General features: G+C 41.1%; 1 protein-coding gene and 1 pseudogene across 1 annotated transcript in view; both read right to left on the bottom strand.

Annotated features, from left to right (window-relative positions):
• KATNBL1 (katanin regulatory subunit B1 like 1) overlaps nucleotides 1-12,174 on the bottom strand; it is a 62,055-nt gene extending 49,881 nt beyond the window's left edge. Inside the window, exon 1 of the mRNA XM_047796280.1 lies at nucleotides 11,957-12,174. The gene's annotated coding sequence lies outside the window, so the exon portion shown is untranslated. The remainder of the gene's footprint in view (nucleotides 1-11,956) is intronic.
• A 6,174-nt stretch (nucleotides 12,175-18,348) lies between these two features.
• Nucleotides 18,349-20,207, bottom strand: LOC125135608 (geranylgeranyl transferase type-2 subunit beta-like; annotated as a pseudogene).
• Nucleotides 20,208-21,128: the final 921 nt, after the last annotated feature.

The following is a 21,128-nucleotide window of genomic DNA, read 5'->3' as shown; positions in this document are numbered from 1 at the left end:
GTTCCCAGGCTAGGGGTCTAATTGGAGCTGAGCTGCCAGCCTACGCCAGAGCCACAGCAACGTGGGATCCGAGCCGCATCTGCGATCCACACCACAGCTCACGGCAACGCCGGATCCTTTAACCCACTGAGCAAGGGCAGGGACCGAACCCGCAACCTCATGGTTCCTAGTCGGATTCGTTAACCACTGCACCACGACGGGAACTCTTAAAAATTTGTTTATTTTAAAAGATGAAACCTAAGTGGAACAGAAACCACAAAATTATATTTAACTGGTTTTTAGTATCTGCCAAGAAAAATAACGCCCCCAGAGAAATAAAAATCCACCCCCAAACCCAGTTTAAAAAGAAACAAAACAAAACAAAACACAGTAACAGCACATACAGCCATGGCCCCATGGAGGGTAGAGAATGCAAAGTGGTTCAGGCCTTAGTTCCCTGCTATAGATACTAAATCACATTGGAGGGGAGGAGGGTGCAAGGGCCAGGAAAGAAAGCCAGGAGGGGTAGTCTTATAAAATTACTTTGAGAGATATACATAACAAACATAAAGTGGTGTGGCATACAACCATTATGGTTGAGCAAAACAAATCCCACACAAGAGGCCCTGATCCCTGTCTGCCAGAGCAATTGGGGATGCCCCCTGGGTAGGAGGGGGTTCTGAGGTAAGGAGGGAACGGACCTTGGACTGCAACTGCACAGTGAGATGGGGTGGGCATAAAGGGGGACATAGGGTCAGGGCTTGGATCGGGCCCTGCCACTAGTCTGCTTTTGAGTCACTGTAAGTTGTATCTTTCTAATGTGATTAAACTGTAAGGACTCGGCGGTATGGTACAGAAGGGGAAAACAAGTCTTGGAATCAGACTTCCTGGGTTTGAGTCCTGCTTTTAGATTTACTTCTTATGTGATCTTATTAGACAAGTTATTTAACTTCCTATTTTCAGAGTGGTGCTGTGAGGATTAAATAAAATAATCCACTTACCACATTGTCTAGCATTTGGTTAATCACTCTATAAATGTTAGTGCTTATTAAGTTACACATAAACATCACTAATGAAGAAAGTTGTCTTTGATATGAGAAACATGATTTATGGTATCAGCAAATGTTAATATAGTTCCTACAATATGCTTTTCTGTATACGTGCAAATGTAGCACAGGAAACAAAACAAAAAGGATAAAAGTTCTTTTTTAAAGGGTAGTATTATTGCTGAATCCTTTTTTTCCTATATCTCTCTATAGTATTAAGATTGAATCATTTTCTTCAGCTTGTTTTTTCTACATCAATCTTCTATAGTAAAAAAAAATTGACATTTTATTTTATTTTATTTTATTTTTTTTTGTCATTTTTGTCTTTTGTTGCTGTTGTTGTTGCTATTTCTTGGGCCGCTCCCGCGGCATATGGAGATTCCCAGGCTAGGGGTTGAATCGGAGCTGTAGCCACCGGCCTACGCCAGAGCCACAGCAACGTGGGATCCCAGCCGCGTCTGCAACCTACACCACAGCTCACAGCAACGCCGGATCGTTAACCCACTGAGCAAGGGCAGGGACCAAACCCGCAACCTCATGGTTCCTAGTCGGATTCGTTAACCACTGCGCCACGACGGGAACTCCAAAATTGACATTTTAAATAAAACAATTTAATTTCTTTTTTAACATAAGAGAACAATATATTAATAATAGAAATTAAAGTTTCTTAAGTCGAAGTATACAAATTCTGTAAGTTACATAAAGCAACACAAAATAATTGTAAAATTATAAAATTCATGACTTGAATCACTTTACATAGAATTCTTGGTATTACAAATAGCTACATCATAGCAACCAGCAGTTTTCTGCTTCATTCCTACTTATAACCTTAAACTTCCCAAACTTTCCTACTGTGAAATTTTCACCATCATCAAAAGGTTTACAGTGAGAGAAACACAAACAAGCAATTACAATACATTACGTTAAGCATAGTGATATGATTTATCTAAGAGCTTGGGGGGGAATTGCTCTTTAAATTAAACTATGAAATAGAAGAGAATAGTTTAAAGCAAAGTATTTAGAGAGTCATTTCACAGAGTAATAACTGCTTCTTCTAGGCCAGTAGGACTCACCCAGTAATTCTCAATGAGTATTTCACTAAATTTTAATCAACATGTAAAATTTACCCTCATAACTAGTAGAGCAAGGGTATTCAATACAAATAGTACATTGAACAGACCGTGCGACCCAGTGTAGAGCAGGTAAAATTTATCATTAGAACTAAGAAAACATACTTTACCGTCAAGCTAGAGTCAAAAAAAGATTACGTGATTCATGATTTTAAGATTAAATGATTACATTCATTTCTTAGGTATATCTGGGCAGAGGCAGTAGTGGTGATGGTTTACAAAGGCAGCAAACACTTGTATTACTCAAACTGATGAACTGAATGGTAAGTTAACTGTGCTTTTTATAAAGTACATGAGACACTACTACACTGGTAGAGTAATGATACATTCTGTTGACCTGTTTAATTTCGTTTGGAGCCTTTAATCCCTCTTAGATTCTTTTTTTTTTTTTTTTTTTTGCTTTTTAGGGCCACACTCACACACATGGAGGTTCCCAGGCTAGGGGTCTAAACGGAGCTACAGCTGCCAGCCTACGCCAGAGTGACAGCAATACCAGATCCGAGCTGCATCTGTGATATACACCACAGCTCAGGGCAACACCAGATCCTTAACCCACTGAGCGAGGTCAGGGATTGAACCTGCAACCTCGTGGTTCCTAGTCAGATTCCTTTCCACTGCACTACGACAGGAACTCCAATCCCTCTTAGATTCTAATTTGACTGAAGGTGAACATTTTGAAATAGTGTCAATTGGATGGGGCATGGATTGGGACGGGGGGGAGAAAAGGTGAACAAATATGGAGTCCCTTTTGGACTTTTTTTCTTTTTCTTTTTTTTTTTTTCTGGCCCCACTCACAGCATGCAGAGGTTCCTGGGCCAGAGACTGAACCCAAGCCATAGCAATGACAACACCAAATACTTAACCACTAGGCCAACCAGGAAACTCCGTGGACTTTTTGAATTTTCTATCAAATTCAAGTATTATGCTTTTTCAAACCACTTTTTTAAAAATTGAAGTATAGTTAATTTACAGTGTTATATTAGTTTCAGGTGTATAGCAAAGTGATTCAGATATACATATGAATCTTTTACAGATTCTTTTCCATTATAGGTTATTACAAAATATTGAATATAGTTTCCTGTGTACACAGTAGGTCCTTCTTGTTTACCTGTTTTATATATAGTAGTGTGTATATTTTTAATCCCAAATTCCTAATTATGTTTTAATTAAATTAAAATGTATTATATATTTCTCTTCCTATGGCTACATAAACACGTGAGTCTTTGGGAAGACGACTCAAGGTCTAGGGTTTTTTTAAGCCATATAGATGACTATCTCCTATTAGAACAGTCTAGTATTTTTCTGGAAATATTCACGGGGAGAAGAAACACTAATTCTTTCCAATTGTCTTCTTAAACTCAGAAATGGAAAATATATACGCACATATAAAACAATATCATCTTAAGGATCCTTTTTGACCCCTTATTTAGCTACTAAAAGTATTTCTGATGCTTTCAAGACAGACTCTATATATGTGAAAGAATACACCAATAAAGTGCACAACTCAAAAAGACAAGCTAATATAAACTACTTTTAACATTCTATATTTTCACGATTTGGACTGCCATTACCAGTCTATAACACATGTTTCTAATTTTGAATCAATAGAGCAATTATACCCTAAGACCCTGAATATTAGAGTAGATTGTCCTTTGAGAATTAAACGAAGAAATTAACAAAAGATGATGCTAGTGTTCTTTTATAACAATAGTTCTGAAGGCGTCTTACATTTAAATGCTTGTGAGGATTACCTTATATCCTATGACCTACGAAGGTTTGTTAACACCGTATCTCCTAAGCTGAAATCAGAACATATATTGAAGTTTGAAAATGCCCCCTTCTCTTGGGGAACACTCCCTCTCCAGCAGAGGAATTACACTGCTTTACGGAGATCTAATCACTCCTAGGTCCAAGACTTAACTGTAACCAAATTTAACATATTGTCTTCATTAAAAAAAAAAAAATCATTTGTCTCAATGTTTCCCCTAAACTCTGAACTCACATCTCCAACTTCCTACAAGTCAGCTCCTCATGGGACGTCTCTTGAACTTAAGATATTGAAAATAGAAACCTTAATACTCACTCTCTCAAATCTGCTCCTCCTAACTGCTCCTAACTCAGTAAATGGAATCGTCATTCTCCCAGTTGCTCAATCTCAAAGGATTCATCCTTGATTTCTCTATTCCTAAATTCCCTACATCCAATCCATTGCCTCTGCCTTTATAATACATTCCCCAAATGCCCACTTCTCTCCATTTCCATTACTACCATCTGAGAACAAACTTCTATCATCTCTTCCTTAGACTATAGTATCATTTACTTCCTAAATGCTCCATCCACAATGTCTTAAACATGCCAAGCTCATTTCCATTTTGTGTCCAAGACATTCCTTCTGCTTAGACTATTCCTCCCACATACTCTCAGGGTTGCTGCTTCTCAGCTCAAATGTCACCCACCCCAGCAGATTTCCCTGACCACCCAATCAAGGATAACACCACCCTCATCTCCAATCATTCTCTATAGCAGTAACTTATTTTCCCCCTCCTTAGCACTTATCACAATCTAAAATTAATTTATTTGCTTGTTGTCAGTGTCCTCCCACTAGACTGTGAGCTCCATTAGAGCAGGAACCACATTCATTGTATCTAGAATAGTGCCTGATGTATAGAGGGTGCTTAATAAATAGTCGATAAATGAAGGAACATATCTAAAGAAAGACTATGTCAACCATGAAAAATAATGGTTGAGAGAGAAGAGTAACAAAATATTTTAAAATGTCAACTGGGGAGTTGGTTTTTGGATACAAACCCACCTAAATAAAGCCCACAACCTTCTGAATAAAGCAACCTTTCCTTTCCAACCAAAAAAAAAAAAAAAAGGAGAGAGTGCCCAACTGTGCTAAACCTAAAACTATGTTAAGACACTGCCACTGAAGTGGTTTGGGTAGCTGCTGTGGTGTGGGTTTGATCCCTGGCCCAGGAACTTCAAGATACCATGAGTGTGGCCAAAACAAAAAACAAAAAAAAACTGCCATGATATTCCAGTTCTCCTTTCAGATGCATGATAGGTTTATACTTGCCCATCATCAAGTTAGGCAAGGTCATGTGATCTGCTCTGGCCAATGAAACATAAACAAATCTTAAAGAGCCACTTTGTGTGACTCACTCTTACCACCTTCCTTCTGTCATGGTAACCACCAACAGGCCAGAGGTTAAGGTTCCATCTGCCTGTATTCCTGAGCAAGGACAACATAGAGTAGAGTCCCCAGACAACTCACATGTAACATGAATTGAGGAGAAATTATCCTTTGTTGTTCTAAACCAATGAGATCTGGTGGTTATTTGTTACTGCAAAATAACCGAGCCCATCCAAACTAATAAACTAAGTAATGTGGGCATGGAAGGATATAGTCAATCTCACTAAACAGTCCACCAATATTACTTAATATATATATATATATATACTATACATATACTTAATTTCCTTCTGCTTATTACTTAGTTTCCAAATATGTCTGCCAACAAGGAAAGAAAAAAACTGTTTATGTGGAGTTTTAAGGATTCTTGTTCCTGATACTATTTTTCAGTAAATTCAGCCAAATAATGAATGCCATCCAATGCAGGCTTCTTCAGAAATAGTCTGCCAGCCTCTCCTTATCTGAAAATATACTTTCTAGATAAGAATAACTGTGCTTTTTGTTTTATTGTTATATACACCAATTATTTGATTATTAAACAGTTACAATTCAGGTCACAGTTAGGGAAATGACTAAGATAGACTAGAAAGGTAGACTGGCTAAAATGCAGAATCCCTGAATCTGGGAACCTGGAATCAGGAATCCTGGACTTTAAGTTTTAGACAAAATAGGCTTACTGAGAAGCTTTGCCTATGAATCATATGATTTAAAATATTCCTGAAGATTATTTTATATGGCAGTTGCAGAACTAGGATGATTGGAATAGGAAGACCAAGAGTACTAGTTTCTAACTGCTGCATCATGAATCCTCCACAGATGAAAGGCCAAATTTTAATATATATGATTACTTTTGCAACACCTCTAAATATACTGCTAATGATGATATTAAGTGGTACCAGGAACAGGCAGAGCATAGATACTTGCAAATAAAAGGCATACTGAAAAGTCAAGTTGGCACACAAGTAAGACCTGGTGACGGACAAAACTGCACTTTGTGCGCATGAGGGGCAGTCAGGGCAGTGATTACTTAATATTTCTGAGAGGCAGCCAAGGGAACAAGAGATGCTTTACAACAACTAGGAGATATTTTCTTATATCATAGGAATGACTGGGTTGTAATCAGGTTGATTTGTACTCTGAGTTCTTTCAAGGTACTCAGAGCATCTGTACAGCAGTTCAACAATTTTCTTTCCTCAAAAACAACCCATTCCTTCACTCGTTCAATAAATACTCAATATATGCTATACGCTAGTTACCATTCTAGGTATTAGGAAAGCAGAAGTGAATAAAACAAAAATCCCTGCCCTCCCAGAGCCTGTATTCTAGTGACATTTAAGTTCTATTCTAAGATTCCTCCCCCTATCTTATTACATGGGAGTAGCTTTTACAAATGCCTTTGGAAGAAATCATCTATGATTTATTATTACTTCACGCTAAGATATGAAAGACTAATAGTTTCCCCATGGTAATTACAAAAGCAAATACTTCACAGATTCACAGGGTTGGAAAGGACCTTGGAGATAATTTGAATTTACAGATAAGATTAAGGGATTTGCCCAAGAACATTCAGTCACTAATAGGAGAGCCAGCTTAGAACTGTGACTTCCAGTGTTACAGCTTTTTCCACATAACACCAAGCTGCTTGTTCTAAGATTATACTAGTGAGAAGAGATGCTAGAATGGGCATTCATGATTCATACATAGGTGGTAGGTTCCTGAGTGACCCTTTCAAGGCAAAAAGAATTTTAGGCAGTGTGTAAAACTGAAGGAGAGAGAGGTGATTATAGGGGAGGCAAACTGGGGGGAGTTTTCAGAAGCTCTTTTCCCCCCTTCTCTACCCTCATCATGTCCCAAGAACAAAGAGAATATAGAACTTCTTCAAGGTTAATGGATATTAGCTATTTATTAGAAGATACCAGGGATGGGGATGGGGCTTGGGGGGCAAGCATGAAGTACTACATAGTCAATGGCAAAAAAAATCAAATTATATCCTATCCATAATTTGAAAAGTGTATCTTCCCAGTAAATGTACCATTTGTATGTATTAACTTTAAGGTTTTGTGCAAGGGATTGAACCTGCACCACAGCAGAGACCCAAGCAACTGTAGTGATGACGCTGGATCTCTAACCTGCTGTGCCGCAAGAAAACCCATTTTTTAAAAATTTACATTCCTAAATACATTTTCCACAAAACACCAAGTTAACTGATACAGACCAACAAGTATAATTACAAAATAGCAATGTAATACTGACTGGTGTGATGTTATGAGGTGTCCCATTGGTGTGTGCAAGCATTTTTTGAAGATAATTCCTCCTCTGGAAAAGAATTAGACTCACCTCTTGCTTATAAACTTTAGCAATCTAAAAATTTAAAAGACCCAAACTATCCCCTCATCCTCACCTGCCCCATCCTCCTGGTAGTCCAGGGCTGCGTCTGTGGGAGGGAACAGCTGTGCGTGGGGGGCAGCTGGGTGGCCCTAGAGCGAGGATGCAAACTGTTCCTTGAGGGTGGTTCCTTGTTCCACCCCCAGTTTAAAAAAAAAAAAAATATATATATATATATGATACTAAAATAAAAATTAAAAAAATAAAAAACCTAGGAGTTCCCGTCGTGGCGCAGTGGTTAACGAATCCGACTAGGAACCATGAGGTTGCGGGTTCGATCCCTGCCCTTGCTCAGTGGGTTAACGATCCGGCGTTGCCGTGAGCTGTGGTGTAGGTTGCAGACGTGGCTTGGATCCCGCGTTGCTGTGGCTCTGGCGTAGGCTGGTGGCTACAGCTCCGATTGGACCCCTAGCCTGGGAATCTCCATATGCCGCGGGAGCGGCCCAAGAAATAGCAAAAAGACCAAAAAAAAAACCTAAACTAGTCCATTTAATCTTTCAAAGTAAAAATTCATGACCAACAAACCTGAATTTTACTTAGTATTTTAATAGAAAATTCATTCCAAGAAGAGGAAGATTTGCTAAGAGCGAGCCGAAAAATAAGCTTAGTACAAAAAACAAGCAGTTAAAAAAAAGAAAAAGATTATTAATTTTGGGAGTTTTAGGAAAAATGTATGCTGACAGGTATCAAGGATAGTCCTTCTTTTTTTTTTTTTTTTTTGCTTTTTAGGGCCGTACCTGTGGCATATGCAAGTTCCCAGGCTAGTGGCTGAATCAGAGCTACAGCTGCTGGCCTACACCACAGCAATGTGGGATCTGAGCTGTGTCTGCAACCTACACCACAGCTCAGGGCAACACCGGATCCTTTAACCCACTGAGCGAGGACAGGGATTGAACCTGCATCCTCATGGATAATATTCAGGTTCATTTCCACTATGCCAACAGGAACTCCCAAGGATGGTCCTTAAAAATCTCATTATATTTTTCTGTAAATGGCAGGTGACATACCTAAAGTGAAAAGTATTGCAGAGAATCCCATTTTATTTCCATAGTGGCACCATTATTTTAGCTTCCAAGATTTAAAACCTTGGAGATAACATAGACTTTTACCCCTACTGTTTCCTGGAGTTAATCAGTCATCATGTTCTAGTATTTCTTCCTTCAAAACATCTCTTTTGAATACAAAGCAAAATTCCCAATTTCGAAAGCACACAAAAAAACAAAGAAGAATGACCATTAAAAAGAGTATTTTTCCAAGAATGGGAGATACTCATGATATGCTGAGTCAAAAAAAAAAAAAGAAAAAAAAAAGCCCACAAGGAGAAAAATGTGTAATTCTAGTTTTATAAAAAGGAAAATAGCTATCAGCATAAAAAAAGATGTGAAAGGAACCACCACATGAAAAACGTTAACAGTTTGGCTTTTAGTTTTTTCACTTTCTCAACATTCCCTAAATTTCCCACAACGAACATGCATTCTTTTCAAACTTAGAAAAAACACTCTTTAAGTAATTGTCTCATTTTACCACTACTTGTCTACTCCTATCCTAAATTCTTATAGCCTCTCCTTCCCCCCAGGATTCCAACAATAGTCACCCTCTTGAGGTCTCTGAGGCAGCTTCTCCCCAATGTTGTTATTGTTATTATTCATCATTCACACTTATTTACAGCACAAAGAAGCAGAGGCTGGCCATATAAACAATCAGCTTAAAAGAGCATTTCTCAACCTCATCACCACTGACATCTGGGGCAACTATTACTTACAGAGGGGGTGTCCTACTTTGGTATGTTTAGCAGCATTCCTGGCCTCTATACACTAGATGCCAGTAGAAACACCATGTCCCCTGAGGGGCAAAATTCCCAGCAGTTGAGAATCACCCATTTAAAAGTTTTTAAACTTGCAAAATCATCTCTCCTTATATATATGTCAAACCTAAACTCCTTTGACATGTGTTTTAATTTTTTTTATTATAGCTGATTTACAATGTAGTGTCGATATTTGTGTTTTAAATAATACTCCTCATAGTCTTCTGCCATAATCTTATTTTTCTCAATAGAAACTTTCCAAATAGATCAGACTTACTTTTTCCTAGAAAAATCATTTTCATTCCCAATTCGAAGTCTTTGAACACACTGTTCCCTCACTAAAATTCTCCACTCATACTTGTATTCAATGTCCACCATCCATCCTTCTGTTGTGGGTTCTTTGCAGAAGCATTATTACTAACCTGCTCAGTTCAGTTCACCATACACCCACTGCACTAATGAAGAATCTCTCATATATATATGTATGTATGTATGTACACACATACACAAATACTTTAGTTGTTGTTGTTAATCTTATATCCCAAAGTAGACTAACTTCCCTAAGGTTTGTTGCCCTGGCATATTTCTTTTGTATAGCCAACTGGACTGAATATTGCTTAATGAACGATGAATGAAATTTATTTATTTATTTTTTTAAGTTTTTATTTGGGTCATTTTAGGGCTGCACCTGAGGCATATGGAGGTTCCCAGGCTAAGGGTTGAATCAGAGCTCTAGCCACGGGCCTATGCCACAACCATGCCAGATCCGAGCCACCTCTGCGACGTACACCACAGCTCAAGGCAAGAGCGGATCCTTAACCCATTGAGTGAGGCAAGGGATCGAACCGGCATCCTCATGGATGCTAGTCAGATGCATTTCCACTGAGCCGCAACAGGCACTCCATTGATGAATGAAATTTAAATGCTCTGCTGTAAATTAAGCATAAACTGCTGATTTCTCAGGAAGTGATTTTGCTTTTGAACCTTATTTCTTGTCATGGAGTTATTAATTTTTTCCAAGTACAAGTTTTTTAAGTTTTCAGAAAGGAACAATATATAAGGGTATATTTTAAGAAATACAAAAGTTTCAAACTGTACACTTTTAGGATATGATACACAGGAATTAAAACTATAAATTACAACACAAACAGGAACTTTACAAACTCTATCTTAAAATATCAAATGGGTTTTTTTTGCTCAATGCACAAAACTTAATTATGTCAGCAAGAGCAGAGAACTCGATTTGGTAACGTATGCATGTGTACACCAAGGCATGTATATTATCTCCCCAGTTGAGAGAAGTAAATGAAATGAAAGTGCTCTGTAAACTAAAAAGAGCCACCTATAAAGGAGGCAGTAGAGAAACAGAGTTAAAAGGTGGAGCCAACCCAGCTTGGGTACCAATTACATCTTATACAAGTTACTTAACTTCTCTGTGCCTCAGTTTCCTCCTAGTCAAAGTGGGAATAATAACAGTATCTGTCCCAAAGCAAAGCTCTCAAAGAAGTGCTTAGCATATAGAAAGCACGAAATAAATATTAGCCATTCTTATCACTACAGCGCTAGTTATTAGCCAAGTAAAAGTATGAAGTCCTGAATCAAGTCTGAAACTGGTTAAAAAACAAACAAGAAGGATAAACTACACAAATTTAAGCTATTAGGTGGACTATTTTTTTTTTCATAATTTTTGCCAATGCTAAGCTGGTGATTATTACAGACCTAATTTCTGTTACAGTTTTTTTTTCTTTAATCTGCAGAGAAACCGACATAGACACCTCTGTTTTCAAGGAATTTTACAAGCCAGAAGAAACAAATCAACTCTTTGTTATCTCCACATTTAAACCAATTTAAGAGCGTGGTAAAAGCCTAGGTACTGTTACAGATCAACTTTTCAGAAAATACAATGAGGTTTTTAAGGTTGCAATCAGCAATTCTTATGCAGTTATGTCAAGTTTTTGTCCTGCTACACAAAAGCTTATGTGTCAGGGAAGCAAGCACCCGACAGAAAATAAGGAAATACCAAGGCCGGGCCTGGGCGGCTCTCGGGAAAACCTGTCCTCAAACAGAGCGTCCCAGACGCGCAGCGTCCTTCCCCCTCCCCGGGGTGCACCAGTCGGCTCCACCCGAGGATAAGTGACAGCAGGTTCCGTCCACGCCTCTCCCGGCGGACCCCTCGCCCACCCGGGTGGCCTCCAGCGCTCGCTGCGGCGACCGTCCTCGCCGCGGCCAGACAGAGGCTCCACCCGGACCTCGCCGCCCAGAACCCCGACCCGGGCGGCCCCGCCGCGGGCCGGGGTAAGCGGAGGCCGCCGCGGGGCCTGCAGGTGGGGTAGGGCGCGGTCAGGCCCGAGGAGAAGCCCGGCCTCGGCAGGGCAGCTTCGGGCACGGGGCTGGGGCAGGCCCGGTCGTCACTTACCGGCGCCTCATGGTACCGCGGCGCCTCCGCGCAGCCCCGGCGCTGGCCGACTGCGCCTGGACTATCTCTCGGCTCCCGGCCGAGTCCCACTCAGGGCCATTCAAACGCGGCCGCGCGCGGGGCCCGCCGGGATAGCTCCCCCGAGGGCGTCTCGGAGGCTCCTCCCAGCGGGGCTCTCAGGTTGCGTAGGACTGGAGGGAGGGGAAAGAGGGCGCGGGGGCATAGTGCCCCCTGGCGGTCACGGGTACGCACGGCAGTCTTGCGGCAAGTACTGCTTTAGGGACAGGGTGGGTCAGAGTCAAAGAAGAACTTTGCGCTAGTGCCAGTCTGGCGGGAGAGACTGCTTTAAGTGCTGTACATTAAGTGCAAACAATCTGCTATAAAAACATGGTGCAGGAGTTCCCTTCGTGGCACAGTGGTTAACGAATTCGACTAGGAACCATGAGGTTGCGGGTTCCATCCCTGGCCTTGCTCAGTGGGTTAAGGATCTGGCATTGCCATGAGCTGTGGTGTAGGTCTCAGACGCGGCTCGGATCTGGTGTTGCTGTGGCTTTGGCATAGGCTGGCGGTTACAGCTCCGATTAGACCCCTAGCCTGGGAACTTCCATATGCCTCGGGAGCGGCCCAAGAAAAGGCAAAAAGACAAATAAAATAAAATAAAATAAAATAAATATGGTTCAGGGATGGAGCTTCCCTGGTGCCGCAGTGGAAATGAATCCGACTAGGAACTGTGAGGTTGCAGGTCGATCTTTGGCCTCGCTCAGCGAGTTAAGGATCCTGCGTTGCTGTGAGCTGCAGTGTAGGTCGCAGACGCGGCTCCGAACTGGTGTTGCTGTGGCTGTGGCATAAGCTGGCGGCTACTGCTCCCATTGGACCCCTAGCCTGGGAACCTCCATATGCTGCGGGTGCGGCCCTAAAAAGACAAAAAAAAAGGGAGAGGTTTATTCATCATTCCCATTCAAGTGCACTAAGGAACGTATTTAAAGCAGACTCCAGAGCTTTGTGACCTTGTGCAAGTCATATAAACTCTTGTGTGCTTTGGTTTCCCCATCTTAAAATGGGGATGATAACAGTATTTGCTTCATAGATGATAGGATTACATGAGTTAATACATAGGAAATTCTTAGATGAATGTGTCTGGAACATGGTAAGCTATATTTTTAGCTATTACTTTTTTAGTTCCTAATATATGCCAGACTCTGTACTGGACTCTTAAGAACACAAGAAATATGTATGAGGTAGACCCTGTCCCCAGGAAGCAGACTCAGTCACTTTGGCATGAGCTACACTAGCCTGTGAGATTAGGGTTGGATCTGTCCCTTATATGCTTTTAATTATCTTCATCTTAGTGCAGACAGAGTTTATCCATCTTCAAAGGCAAGCTACTGGTCAAGGTTAACCAAACTGTGTCAAGAACAAATTTGTCTTTGGTGAGACTCTCATCCCTTGGAGAAGACAATGGAGTAGTGCCTTTAATGGGGCAGTTTTTCACTGCAAGACTCCAATTCCTTGACTCATTTCCCTAAGCACACCTTTCAGAACTCCCCAGGGCTGCCTAAAGAGCAGGCCATTTAAGTTGGGTTCAACATATTTTTGAGGGCCCACCATGTGCCAGGCTGACATTGTACCATGTGGAGCTGACAGTGACTTGGACAAACAGGGAAAGAGATCATTCCAATACATTGTAGTGAATGAAATGAGAAAATGTATATCCTAGAGGCCATGGGAGCTCAGACCAATGGGAGGCCTGGCAGATAAACTAATCAGAACTAAAATATTATTAGGTCATAATAATAATGTATCCTCCCTAGTAAAAAGCTCCTTAAAACAAAAAAATTAAATGGTGAACATTTCAGGCACAGCTTTAGGTTGATGGGAGAAGTGTTTTTATGTCTTGCATAAGCATTGCCTCCGAGGGCCTCAAAGACTGTGCGAAGCACAAGCAGGCACATGCCCTGTTTTGGGCCATGCCTGGTAACAGGTGGGACTTTTGGGAGAGGCCAGCAGGGTGAGTGAGTAGGAGCAGGAGCCCTGGGTTCTTGGAGTGTGCAACATAGAACATTCCCTGAGTATGACTTCCACTAAGTGGGTGTGCACTTTTAAAGAAAACAAAAACTCAACGCATTGGTGAAGTCACTTCCTCTCAAGCTCCTTCTTCATCACCATCATCACGAACAGGAATTTCCTGATGACCCACTACACAAAAGACATTTGCTAGGCCCTCACCAGAAGAGGGTGAAAAGAGTGTAAGGAACAGATCTTAGCCTTAAGGAAGGCAGGGTGATGAGGTAAGACAAATAACGGAGTCCTAGGACTCAGGGAATCTGCTGTTAAGAAACAGAGGGATTGCAGCTAAACCAAGCCCTTAGGTTGTCTGAAGGCCATAGGAGAACCCTGACATTCTCATTTCTAGAGCTTCTTAGGGCAAGAGTCTAAAGCAGGTTGTCTCCAGACTCGGGTTCTGGGGTTTACACCAGTGATGAATGGCTCTGGCCAACATAACTTAAGGTGAAAATAAAGAAATTTGCCTCCAGGGAGTTCCTGTCATGGCTCAGTAGAAAACGAATCTGACTAGTATCCATGAGGATGTAGGTTCGATCCCTGGCCTCGCTCAGTGGGTTAAGGATCCGGCGTTGCCATGAGCTGTGGTGTAGGCTGGGAGCTATGGCTCTGATTCAGCCCCTAGCTTGGGAACCTCTATATTCGGCCATAAAAAGCAAAAAGCAAGAAAAAAAATTAAATTAAATTAACAGAAATTCGCCTTCAGGACTGCGACTTTTGAAATATATATCATTTTAGTGATGAAAATGCAGGTCAATTTTCTTCAATAATACTTTTCAGTCAATAAAGTTGAATTTTTTTTCCTCTTGGTGTCCAAGTTTTTTTTGTTTGTTTGTTTTTGTTTTTTTGGTCTTTTTGCCTCTTCTAGGGCTGCTCCCGCAGCATATGGAGGTTCCCAGGCTAGGGGTCTAATCAGAGTTGTAGCTGCTAAGCCTACACCAGAGCCACAGCAACATGGGATCCGAGCCACATCTGCAACCTACACCACAGCTCACGGCAATGCTGCATCCTTAACCCATTGAGCAAGGCCAGGAATCGAACCCACAACCTCATGGTTCTTAGTTGGATTCGTTAACCACTGCGCCATGACAGGAACTCCAAATGAATTTTTTAAAAAGTGCATTCCAGGAGTTTCCCAGTGATCAGTGGGTTAAGGATCCCGGTGTTGTCACTGCTGTGGCTCAGGTTGCTGCTGCGGCAAGAGTTACATCTCTGGCCTAAGAACTTCCACATGCCTTGGATGTGGCCAAAAGAAAAAGTACATTCCATACATATTTTGATTACTCCATACCACTAGTCCTAGTACACAGAAAGGTGGTCCCCCACTGCCCTCACAGTGGGCAGTCTCCGAAGGGGTTCACCCTCCTAGTCATTCTCTCAGTCCTTCCTTCTGACTACGTTAAACATCTTCCCATCTGAGCAAAAAGGCAACTGAGTTAGCCTTTCTGCTCTCCATCCCCCTCTTGCAGGGGTATAGACACCATTCAGGGATGGTATGTAGAATGACCCTGAATACCAACACACATGTAGGAAAAGAACTCTCATGCAAAGCTGTACGTATGCTTTTGAATGGAGAGTTGGGGGATGGGAGGGATCATGCACCTGAAAAGCTGGACAGGGGTTTGACAAGCACGGTGTTCCAGACAAACAGGGGAAGTGCAAAATAAATTCTGCTGTCTATCTGGATTGGAGTGGAGGGGAGCAAGCTCTGGAGAGCGGCAGGAGCAAAGACTGTCACCTGACAGGTTGTGAAGATCTGAAATAATCAAGCAAAGGTGTTTGAGAAGGAAAAAAAATAGAAACCATTAAAAGTCTATTTCTCAAAGACAACACTGTTTCCATTTAAACATGTATTTTTTTCAGGTATTTTACTATACAAATGCAACTATATTAAAGAACAGAAAGGAGATAATGTATTACTTATAATCTTATAAAATACTTTTTTGTGATAAGTATCATATCGTGTAGTCCATATTATGTAGGTCGATCCATGTAATTTTAATTGAAGTGCCAATTAATATAAAGAGTTTCCTGGTGGTTTAGTGGTTAAGACTCAGCACTTTCACTACTGCTGCCCTGATCTAGGAACTGAGATCCCATATAAAGCTGCTGCATACCATGGCCAAAAGGAAAAAAAAAAATCTATAAAATAGCAATTAATATGAACACACATGATAATAAAAATGGCAGTTGAAACTTAAAAAAGAAAAGGCATGGGCATTGAGCAGGGAGTGATAGAGTTAAATCAGGACTTTAGAAGGATTAATCTGTCACCAGGATGCAAGAGCCCTAGGAAGGGAGGATTGAACCTTAGCTATGAAAGTGTTGTGGTTCAGGCCGGAAACTGAGGGAACTATAGCATTTATTGTACTGATGCCATTTTCATCCACTCAGGCCTGATAGAGGACAAGCCAGAAGAGACCTAAAAGAAAACAATAGCTCATCAATTCCCTAGCTAACTATATCCACTGCTCAACTCAGAGCCCTTGGAAAATTCCAGGCAGCTGATTTTGGCAGAGTGAGAAGTTCATCCCTTTTTTTCTGCTCCTCCCTTCCCCACCTTCCTGTGTAGACTGTGGAAGGAAAGAATGGCAGTAGGAAAGGTTACAGATAAGGCAGTAGCAGTGGAAATGGGAAAGTTCACTCCTAGTTTGCAAGATTCATGAATGTTTCTGATGCTTTCAAACATCACCACAGTATAGATTCCCTCCTTGGTGGTGGCAGCAGCAATTTTGGGGGGTTTTGTGGAGGGGGTGGAGGTGGGAGTGTGGGGACTGTGAATGGTTGGGAATCCTCCTGTTAAGCCAGTTTGTTTCAGTTGCAGCTCTCTGTTACACTTTTACAGCTGGAAAGCAGCTGACCATATTTCTTATTTATAGATTTTCAAATCTGAACCCAGAGACCATATTTCCCTTCTCTCCCAAGTAGATTTCCTACAATTAGGTACACTGTCACCAAGTGGAAGGTGGTAGGGGCAGCATGTGAGAGTGGAAAGAACACAAGCTTGGGGGCAAGGCTCGCCCCTTTCAGAAGGCTAGACTACTGCCTTTGGGCCCTTCTACACCATTTTTACCTTAACTGCAGTTTTCTCAGGCAATGATGGGAAATAGGGTAAGCTACATAAAACACTTCAATAGTACACAGCAGGGCGATTGTGAGTCTGCAATACCCCCCACCCCTAACTTCACCTGTTCAGTGATTTTTTTTTTTTCCAAAATAGGGAACACAATTGGGTTAGCAGCGGCCCTGGAAAAGCAGTCTTGGAATTAGATGAGTTTGGGGGGGGGGGATGGGATGGGAATGCTGAGGATACAGCCTCTCTGTGGTGCAGATGGCCTGGTAATCAGTACAAGGTAGCTGAAAACTATGATCATTCACAAGACAAGTTCAGTCATGCAGTTGCGTAGGGGGTTTGATATTATTGGGGCCTCATAACAAACAGGCATGGTGGGAGTTCAAGGACAGGGTGCAGGCAGGATGGAAATGAAATGGGAGGGACAGCAATTATCAGAAGTGGGATAATGTCCTTGGGAAGGGACCTGAAAGGGCAAAGCTGGTCTGCAGCTTCAAGAGAGTAGAGCTGCAGGAAGATCACTAAGACTGAAGTCCATTTCTTGGAGCTGGACACAAGGCAAAACCATTCTATGCAGTAACACAAAATGAAGTCCAAACCTAAACTGGCCACCCAAGATTAGCTGTGTTCTTCAGAACACCCATTCAGCAAGATGTTGGTAGACTGAAAAAAGGGGAAGCATTCTCTGGTGGCTCAGCAGGTTAAGGATCTGGTGTTGTCACTGCTGTGGTGTGAGTTCAATAGCTGGCCCAGGAACTTCATGATGCAGGCTTAGTCAAAGAGAAAAAAAATAAAAGAAAAATGGGGAGGGGGAGTTTTTGTTTTTTGTTTTTTTTTTTTTAAAAAAACAGCTTTCTTAGTCACAGAAGTTTGGTAACTATTAGATTAAACACATATTTCTATACTGTAGCACTTCTCAGAGTCTTTAAAATACTAATAGTAGTTGTGAATCTCTAAAAGAAAGATACAGGCAGTGCTGCTCAAACTTAGCTGAAACCTGAATTCTCTACAGGGGAGAGCAAGCATATTCTACAGGATTACTGTCACCTAGAAAGGATAGCAGGACTAATTCCAGTCCTGGGAAACTGGGTATGGCTCCAGTTGCAGGCTGGGTAAGGAGGAGTGTGGGAATTGGGGGGGCAGCATGGGGTTGCCTCACAATCTTGGCCAGGGCTAGATGAAAGCAACAGAACCTGAACATCTGGCAGAAGTATCAGAGGGTTTTATTTTTTTCATCTTTTAATTCATTTAGGGCTCATCAATTCTTATCAGTTAACATTCTCATTGACAGACAAATTTACATTAACTGTAGTTATATACAACATATCAAAGGACTACATGGGAAAATCAGGTATAACACAAGGCTTCATCAGCTAAAGAGTTCATCTAAGTTTGCTGCTACAGAGACATACAAAATAATAAATATACTGAAGCATAAACAAAACAATATACTCAGAATAACAGCATTCTGATGGAAAGATGCAGCTACAACAAAGGTCTGTAATTCACAATATGTGTAATTATATAACTTATTACAATTAACACAATTCATATACAAAATATTAACATAGCTGACAGTCATGACTGAACCAATGTCAGAATTTCTTCTCTATTCATGCAATGCAGTTATCCCATGATATCCATTATGGTCAGACCCCAACGACATGGTAGTCATTAAGTTTATTAAGCACTTCAAATACCAGCATGTCAAGATGGCAAAACTACACCAAGCAACTTTTTGCATCAAGGGATCTAATCTAGCTCACCAGTTCAAGCTCAACATTCACTCTGAAGTATTTCTTCAGGCATGCAAAAACAGGACTAACAGGTTTAAGCTGTTCTTCTCCACAAAGTGACAATCCAGAAATTCGAATTAGAGTATGAACAGGATCCATTCTCCTGGTCTATCTACAAATCCTCCCATTTCTTCATCTTGACAAACTAGATGAAACTGTGCACTTTCTATCAATCCTATGAAGACTTCCAAGTATCTTTAAGGAAGCCAGCATCCACCATGAAGAGCTCACAGCTGGGAACTCCTCTGGCCATCCACTGAGTCTACCTGATAGAAGCTGTCATTCACAAAGCCATCAACCAAGTAAATCAGAATTTACTTGATGCAACTGACTAGTAATAGCCAGACAGCCTGTACAACAATAGATCTGCCCACCAGAGGATTCAGAATTTGGCCCACAACCAAATCCACCATTGAAGTTCATACACAATAAAACAAATTCACTTGACTTTTCCATCTTAAGAGAAACAAACTTCCCCAAGAGAGTCAAAGCTGCCACTGCACAAATAGAATCTTGAATCAATTTTTCCCTAAATATCTCCAGCAAAAGAGCAATCTTCTTGCTGTAGACTCTGAGCATATTCCAGTTTTATTTATGTTAATAGCGTTAATACTATCACAGAGAATAAGAATCTGGACATCACTAAGAATGCACAAAAGTTGAGGATCGGAGTTCCCATTGTGGCATAGTGGTTAACAAATCTGACTAGGAACCATGAGGTTGCGGGTTCGATCCCTGGCCTTGCTCAGTGGGTTAACAATCCGGGGTTGCCGTGAGCTGTGGTGTAGGTCCCAGACACAGCTTGGACCTCGCGTTGCTGTGGCTGTGGCATAGGTTGGCAGCTACAGCTCCAATTAGACTCATAGCCTGGGAACCTCCATATGCTGTGGGAGCAGCCCTAGGAAAGGCAAAAAGACAAAACAAAAAACAAAAAACAAAAAAAACCCCAAAAACAATAAGTTTAGGATCATGTCCAATAATAGCACTTATTCCATCACCCTCATGTTGATGTGACTTAATGTCAGAATTTTTTCTCCATTCATGCTGTGTAGTTGTCCCATGAGATCCATTATGGTCAAATCCCAATAGATGCCACTCATTCTCAAATACTCAGACAAACAGTATTCATAATCATCTTTCTTTGAGCCATAGGATTTGATGTAATCTGTGTGCTTCTTTGGTAATAGGGTGTCAGATGTACCTGACATGATAATAACATGATTTTGTGGTGTGACTGCGTCTGAGAGTGAAAAGAGCAGAGGGTTTTTGCTTTTGCTTTTTAAATTTTTTAAATTTTATGGCTTCACCCACGGCACATAGAAGTTCCTGGACCAGGAATTGAATCTAAGCCATAGCTGCTACCTATGCCACATCCTTTAACCCACTGCCCCAGGCAGGGGACTGAACCTGCACCTCTGCGGACCGGAGCTGCTTCAGTCGGGTTCTTAATCTACTGCACCAACAGCGGGAACTCTAAGGGAGGTTTTTTCTTTTTCAACTGAAAGATTTAACAATAGTTTTTTCTTTGCCTTTTATAAAGATACATGGTCCTTCATGGAATAGAACGTTACAAAACATGTTAAATAAGCCAAAACAGGAGTTCCCGTCGTGGCGCAGCAGAAAGGTGCGGCCCTAAAAGGACAAAAGACAAAAAAAAAAAAAAGCCAAAATATAAATCAAAAAAGTCTGAGGGCCTAAATCAAAATGTCCATGAAAATTATTATTATCACAGGATTTGTTGATATCTTCTTTCTCACTTATTTGGGTTTTCCATTTTATATAATAAATGTCTTTTTTTTTTTTGTCTTTTCTAGAGCCACACCTATGGCATATGGAGCGTCCCAGGCTAGGGGTCTAATTGGAGCTATAGCTACTGGCCTACGCCACAGACACAGCAACACGGGATCTGAGCCGAGTCTGCAACCTACACCACAGCTCGCGGCAACGCGGGATCCCTAACCCACTGAACAAGGCCAGGGATCAAACCCGCAACCTCATGGCTCCTAGTCGGATTCGTTAACCACTGAGCCATGACGGGAACTCCAATAAATGTATTTCTTTTATAATTAAAGTAATTTTAAAAAATCACTTTACTAAAAGAACCAATCACAGCAATTAGGAAATTAAAACTTTTAGTGGAAATTTTTTAAAGTTTAGGATTTGATTTGGCAGCTTTGGCAGTATTATTCAAGTATTACTTATTATTTCCCAGGTAAGCTAACACTGGTTAGCTTAATTCACT

Source organism: Phacochoerus africanus, chromosome 9 (assembly GCF_016906955.1).
Source record: "Phacochoerus africanus isolate WHEZ1 chromosome 9, ROS_Pafr_v1, whole genome shotgun sequence".
Lineage (NCBI taxonomy): Eukaryota > Metazoa > Chordata > Mammalia > Artiodactyla > Suidae > Phacochoerus > Phacochoerus africanus.
Note: the sequence above shows the minus strand (reverse complement) of the source record. Positions and strands in the feature narration are given on the sequence as shown.